Source organism: Ursus maritimus, unplaced genomic scaffold (assembly GCF_017311325.1).
Source record: "Ursus maritimus isolate PB19 unplaced genomic scaffold, ASM1731132v1 scaffold_11, whole genome shotgun sequence".
NCBI classification, from domain to species: Eukaryota; Metazoa; Chordata; class Mammalia; order Carnivora; family Ursidae; genus Ursus; species Ursus maritimus.
In genome coordinates, this window is record NW_024423453.1 from 8,910,545 (window position 1) to 8,917,904 (window position 7,360).

Here is a 7,360-nt window from a genome sequence, read left to right on the forward strand (position 1 = left end):
TACCTTGACCATTGTTGTTTGAATATCCATTTAAATGGTCTTTTCTGCTGTCATTTTTTACTCTCTCCTCCCTTTCTGTGCGCTAACAATCATTTGTCTGAAACAGACCACTGCCTTGCTTGAAAGCATCTGTTGCCCTCCAACTTCCGATTTCATTGCATGGCATGCCATCTCTTAAAATTCATCCCTGACCACCTGTCTGCAGCTATAGTTTTACCTGTAAAATCGGGGTTCCCTAACTGTTCAGGCAGCTCTGCTCTTCCAGGCCTTTGCTCAGGTCATTTTCCCACCCAGCAATGCTGCTATCCTTTCCTGGCTGGGAGAATCCAGCATATTCTTTAAGTCCAAATCAAAATTCACTTCCTATGGGAGGTAGTTATTCTCATTTGAGCAGGATTTTTTTACTGTGAATTATAGTAAAGGTGTTAAAACGTATCTAAGGCTAGTATTTACAACATAAGGACACAAGACATGCTTACACAGAGTTTAATTCAAAACTTAAGTCATTTTATAAATATAAAGAATAAATTGTCTTTACTTCCAGAGTAGAAAAACAATATGAAATTAAATGTGATGATATGATCAAAAACACCCATGTAAAGTCCATTGGGTGTTTAACACACCAGTAGCCCCTGGGAATAAATTATACTAATTCAAATGTTTGCAAGGGCCAGAAACAAACTGAGAACATTGAAGCAGTTCCTTGCTTTAGGATGTGTTCAAAAATATTTGCAAGATGCTTTTAATTAACACTGTGGTGTGTGTGTGTGTGTATTTTTGAAGGATCTTAGACATAGCTTAAGTTTTTCAGAAGTGTCATAGGTAAAGGACACATTGGTAGAACTGGACAGCTATACTGTGCTTTTAAAAGTGACTGTTAACATGAACTGATATGCTTGCTAGTATGGTCAAAAATTTAAAAATCTTGAGAATTTCTTGAGTGGCTGGGTAGTAAATCCAGCAGCCAACCCAACTTTTTTTTTTTTTTTTTGTCTTGATGATTCTTATTTTATAGCCAGAGTTATGAAAAGCCAAACATTCAAATTATAGGTCTGCTTCCTTTGTGCACTGGCCGGTTCTGTCTGCCTGGCAGACAGGCCTCTGTGGCAAAATTCAGACCTCTCATGTTCTAGAAAAGGAAAATGTTGTTGATGGCTGGCCCACAGGCCCTGAATCAGAAAGAGTCTGAGTCATGATGGATACATTACAAAAAAAAAAAAAAAAAAAAAAAAAAAAAAAGGCACAAAAGCAAAAAAAAAATTTATTACCTTGGATATATCAGGTGTTACATATCTGTTGCTTTCCTTGTTTAAAGGAAAAGCCCATTAGACAAAAGCATGACAAAGGAAAGGAAATCCTGACATGATTTAATGAGCTTATTGCTAGTTTTCATTTAGATGATATTTTTTTCCCACAGCGTTATGAAAAATGTCAGAAGATACACAGAGCTTTAGGTAGGATTATTCCATTAAATTTAATGGCTCTGTTTTATGATTCAGAATATAAGCATCTTAATCATTGCAATAAATATTTGTAATAATCATTGCAATAATCATTGCACTAAATGTTTGTAATAATATCCAGTGTAGCTCATTTTCTTATTTATTTTCCCTTCCCAGTTTTATGTCATTACCCTTACAATATATTCTTTAGGGACTGTATGTCTGTAAATATTCAAAGGAATCTTAACGTATCACATGTTTTAAACACAATTATTTATCGAAATTATTCCAGAAATTAAAAATGTAAAATATCTTCAAACAGTCTAGGAAAGTGGGTATTTATAAATTTAAAAATATATTGTTTAGGGGAGGAAAAAAACCTAAAATAAATAAAGGTGTGATGGGATCAAACTGCTTTTGGGTAGATGTGACAGAAAGAAACCTCAGTTAGTGTGTCATAAATAAATGGAGTTAAATTTAAATCTAACAGTCAATGGTTTAATGGAAAAAATAACTATGGCACTAGGATTTATTAAGAGAACCATAGCATGAAGGAACTGAGTTTCTATTTTTATAATGAGTATTAATCAAGTTTTATACCAGAGTCATGATAGATTTGGGTTCTGCAATTGCTTTGTAATATGGAGAATTTGCAATGAGATTCAAAGAACAATCCATTTACAACTTAATCTTGAGGGAAAATGTCTTGGGTTAAATACCGCAACGAAGACGGGTCCAGTGATGAGATTGGGTTGATCTCCAAGAGCTGAGAGAGGAGCACGCTCTTTTAAAATTAAGGATTCCTTCTATCCCAGGTATCTCGCAAGTGTAGATGTTAAGAGGGTCACCTCAATGCTTCCGGAGATCAGAGATCCTATTACTTGCTCAATTACCTATCATTGTTTTAAACTGAATTCTAAGGGCTGTACAAAATCAAGAAAATGTGTTCCTTAACTAGCCAGCGATACTGAATGCCTGCTGAGGACCATCAACTCTGTGGTGGCTTACACTGTGTGCTAGTTATCTATTGCTGAGTAACAAATAATTCCCAAGTTTTGTGGCTTAAGACAACAAACATTATCTCCTAGTGTCTGTGGGCCATGCACCTATGGATGGCTTAGCCTTGTGCTTTTGCCACAAGTCAGTAATAAAAATGAAAGCCGTGGCTGTGATCCCTTCTGAAGGCCTGGCTGGAGGAGGATACAATTTCAAGTGTGTTTACCTGGTTACTGGCAGGATTCAGTTCCTCATAGAGTTTTGGACTGAGGTCTCAGTCCCTTCTGACTATTGGCTGTTGCTGTATGAGCCTCTCCATAGGGCAGCTCACAGCCTCGCAGTTGAGTAAGAGAGAGCATCACATCAGCAGCTACAGTCTCCTTGTCACCTACCCTTGAAATTATTCCATTATTTTTGCCATATTCTATTCATTAGAGCAGTGAATCACTAGGTTCAGCCCACACTCAAGAGGAGGGTATATTATACAAGGGCACGAATACCAAGGTGTGGGAATCCTTGTTCAGCATATGTTCATTTATGGATGGGGAAACAGAGAGTTTTAATAACATTTTCAAGCAAAACAGATAGTAAATTTAAGAGCTGGAATAATCAAATTGAGGTGTGATTAATTTCAAAGCCCAGAGTGTTTACATTAAAACACATTACAACCTTGCAGTAATGAAAAAATAAGAAAGAGAGTAAGGTGGAGGATTTTCACTTGATATGAAGCTCATAAAATTACAGGTGGAACTGGTCCAAGGTTAGGTAATAAATCAAAGGTGCAAGCCCCCAAACAGACCCACACATATATGGTCACTTGGTTTTTAATAATGTTGGCGCTTCAGAGCAATAGATTAAGGAGTGTCTTTTCAGCAAATGGTACTGGGTTAATTGGATAACCATGTGAAGCAAAATGAATTACACCACACACAAATATTAATTTGTAAGTAAAAATGTGTATAGTAAAACATTACCCTCTTAGAGGAAAGCATAGGAAAATAGCTTCATGAATTTGGAATAGGCAAAGATATCTTTAAAGCGAAACCAAAAGCACTGGTCATAAAAGTAAATTGTAGTTGTATCTGGACTACAATGGAATTAAAACCTTCTATTAATCAAAAGACACACCAGGAAGACACTTTGTGGAGAAGATATTTAAAACCTTTATAACCGACAACATATCTGTATACAGGATATATAATGAAGTCCTTACAAGTAAATGTGAATGCAAAAGAGAGCCCAGTTTAAAAAGGGGACAAGAGAATTAAGCAAGCAGAATATGATACCCTAATGGCAAGTAAATAGATAGAAAGAAGAATTAACCTCCATGGTAATCAGAAAAAGCAAATTAAAACTACAATGAGATGTAACCATACACCCATAGGATGATTAAGGTTCAGCAAAATTAAACTTGTAATCACAAGTGTTTGCAAGGATGTGAAGCTGGTGGCATCATAATTTAGTGCAATCACTTTTGAAAACCCTTTGGCATTATCCACTAATGGTGAACACATATTACCCTATGATCTAGAAATCCTAGGTTTACACCAAACCGAAATGGGACAAAATAAAAATTCAAGAATCCCCTTATCAGTATGATTTTAATGACCCAAGATGGAAACAACCCGAGTGTCCATAAGTAGTAGAATAGGCAATAGAGATGATACAACAAGGAGAACGAATAAAACACTGCTACTCAAAACAACGTGGATGATTCTACAAACATCACACTGATGCCAGCTATAAAGAATATGTCCTATGGGATTCTAGCTATATCAACTTCAGTAAGGGGTGCTGGTATTGAAGGAAAAGATGTCCTAGTTTAATGGATATCTAGTAAGATATTCGAGAGGTCAGGTTTCTAAGCATACAGTAGAAGAAAAATTAGTTCCACTAGAAAAAGTATTGTTATAGAAAACAACAAACAAAATTAATGAATTAAAGAAAATCAAGTTGATAAAAAATTTTTCTTAATTTCCTATTCAATTAAGTACTCAATGTATTCTGAGTTTTGTCACTTGAAACAGTCGTATTTTAAACTGTCTTGACCTCTCTCCTTTGTAGTGGTAAATTTTTAATCCACGTAGACAAGTCTGATGAATACACCTGGAGATTTTTTAAGTTATCTAAAATGTTAGAGAGCAAATTAAATGAAGTATATCTTCTAAAATAAATTTTAGGCCTCACTAGCTTTTAACAATTATATAAACCTAAGATTTGGGAGCAAACCTTTTAGTAAATTTCACCAGCCGCAAGTACATACACAAGGCATAGAAATGGTTACAATGACTGGCACACAGCAATGAACCCTGAGGAAAGGGTTCATTAATGGGCCTTTTGTGCGTATGTAATGGGTGATTATGGGATGGCTGTTTAGTTTGGAAAATTTAATTTCTAGACAGAAGACTAGATGCTGGCAATGTTCTACCATGTTTTAAATATTTCTGAAAATACATTTCTTTAATTAGAGCATTAGATAATTGTAATTCAGTAACCTGATTTTATAACACCTCTGTAACGTTCTCTTCCTATGTGAAAATTTATACTCTGGCTTAGCAAAGGGAAAAAAAATGGATTTAATAGCTGGCAATTTAAAACTCTATTTGCATATGGCATTTTATCCAAGCAAGGCTGACATGATTGTGTACATAATTATTATTTAGGTTCCTGCAGAGCATCTGAAAAGTAAGGGCGTACATTACTTCACTCCTGATGTAGAGTCGGAGATGGCAGCCGGGAAAACATTCTGGGGTATAGTCATCTTAAGTCTGGCTGATCATAGAATACAGGAGACTCTTACCCTTTCTACATTTTATTCCCAAATATCAATTTCCTTTTCTTGAAAACACTGACATAATCAAGAGCGGAGTGCACTTCTCGATGTGTTCTATTTATTATAAGTCTACATAATGCATCGGAATAAGCTGTCATGTATAGGACATCTAGATCCAATTGTCTTTAAAGTCTGTGTCAGTACAACTACAATTGCATTTATTAGGTGAATGTGTGGAGTGGACTGACAGTCTGACCCCGGGTCTCCATAGCTAGACCGTCATCTAGCTATGCCACACAGCAAATCAATGAACATCCCTGAACCTGATTTTTCTCATATATAACATAAGGGTGTTGGGCTCATTCAAGCAGTTCAAGCGTTTTCATCTTGCTTTATAAAATGATGTGGCAGCCATGGGATGAACAGTGTTTACAACTAAAAGGGCAAAAATTATATGGAGGCCCACAGCTTGCTAGATTCCTGTAACAAAATGGAGAGAACATTAGAGTATTACACCCAGAGTCAGGAAATAGAGTGAATCCCAGCCCTGTTGTTACTAGCTTTGGAGTGTCGAGAAAGTCACTACCCTTCCTAAAACTTTAATTTTATTCTCTTTGAAATTCTACCTTAAGCAGGACTCACTGTACATATCATTTTAGGTTATCCACGTTTCTCCTGGAGCAGCCTCGGGATTGCTACTGCGTGTGATCTGTTTATGACTTGTGATATATTCAGTGCACATTCTGGAGATAATAAAGACTGTAACTGAAAGCACGTTAGATAAACCAATTAACCAGCAAGTGTGCTGGAACCCAGGGTTGAAGCAAGAGAAGTTGTTGGAAGTGCTGCTTGGTTTGGGATATTGGTTGCCCAGCCCGCAGACAATCACAGTTTCTGTCTCTTATTTAAATTCTTGTGAGGTCATCTGATTGGTGTCACTCAGCCAACAGAGTGGATGCGCTCCAGTCAGAGTCCAACGCTGGAAAAACAGCTGTGGTCTAAGTGGTGGAGTTAAATAACAGAAACAGGGCCATCTGAGACGCCCACGAACAATGGATGGGATAGTATCCAGCAAAAGGGGCCATGAATGGGAGCCTATTCTCTGAGGAAAGGGTTCATTAATGGGCCTTAATGTGCCCACTGTCATGCAGTGGAGCCCGAGGACAAAAGCTGTTTATGGTGTTTGGCCAAAGGTGAAAAATAAAAATATAAGAAATAAGAAAATAAGAACTTGCTAACTGTACAATGATCTGTGATCTACAGATTGCAAATTTTAGCTCTAAGATTGCATATGTTTTTAGAGTTTAGACAGCAAATTATTTATTACCTACAGTAATCATTCAGTGCTATGCCAAACGGTACCATTATTGTTTATATTTTTTCTCATTTAATTCAGTTCACCATGTAAGAAATTGAACATACGTGAATAGATTTCAAATATAAAGTTTATCCGACCGAGTCTTTAAAATCTTGTTTTTTTTCATAGGACTTATAATTTTGAAAAAGTATAAAGTACTTAGACTTTAAAAAGGCAGAGCTAAAACTCAAGAGAATTAAATATATCTCAATCATTTCTGAAACCAAAGTCTAATTTAAGGTAATATTCTAAGTGCGAAATATTACTTATTTTGATAATTTTATTGATTTTCATAGATATACTCTCTTAGCGTTGGTTTGATTTTGAAATCTGAGGAAATAAAATGAAGGAGACTGTTTTCCTAGGATAGCTATATGACAATAAACTATATATGTATCATCAAAATATTGTCTTCCTTCATGTGAATTTAGAACTGACCTAAACAACTCAAACCAAAAAGGCTAAAAAATTATTTTCTCATGCTACCAACTGCCAACTACTGCAGTATTTCTCCAGATTGCCCTTTAAAGGGGAAGTAGAACAAAGTCTTAGAACAAAGAGAAAAAGGTTGCTGAAGGACGATATGGGAGGCGGATTGGGGAGGGGGGCTGCTGCTGTTGTCAGCTTGGTCAGTTCTACTCTTCCCCACCCTGGGTCATTCCCTGCAGCCCGGCCCATGGTGGAATGTCACATTACCAGGGAAGTGGACTGTGCTTGCCATCACTTTAGAGTGTTGGCCAGTCGTAAAGTTGTCGTTATCTTAATCAGGTATTTCTTGGGCATGGCGGGGGG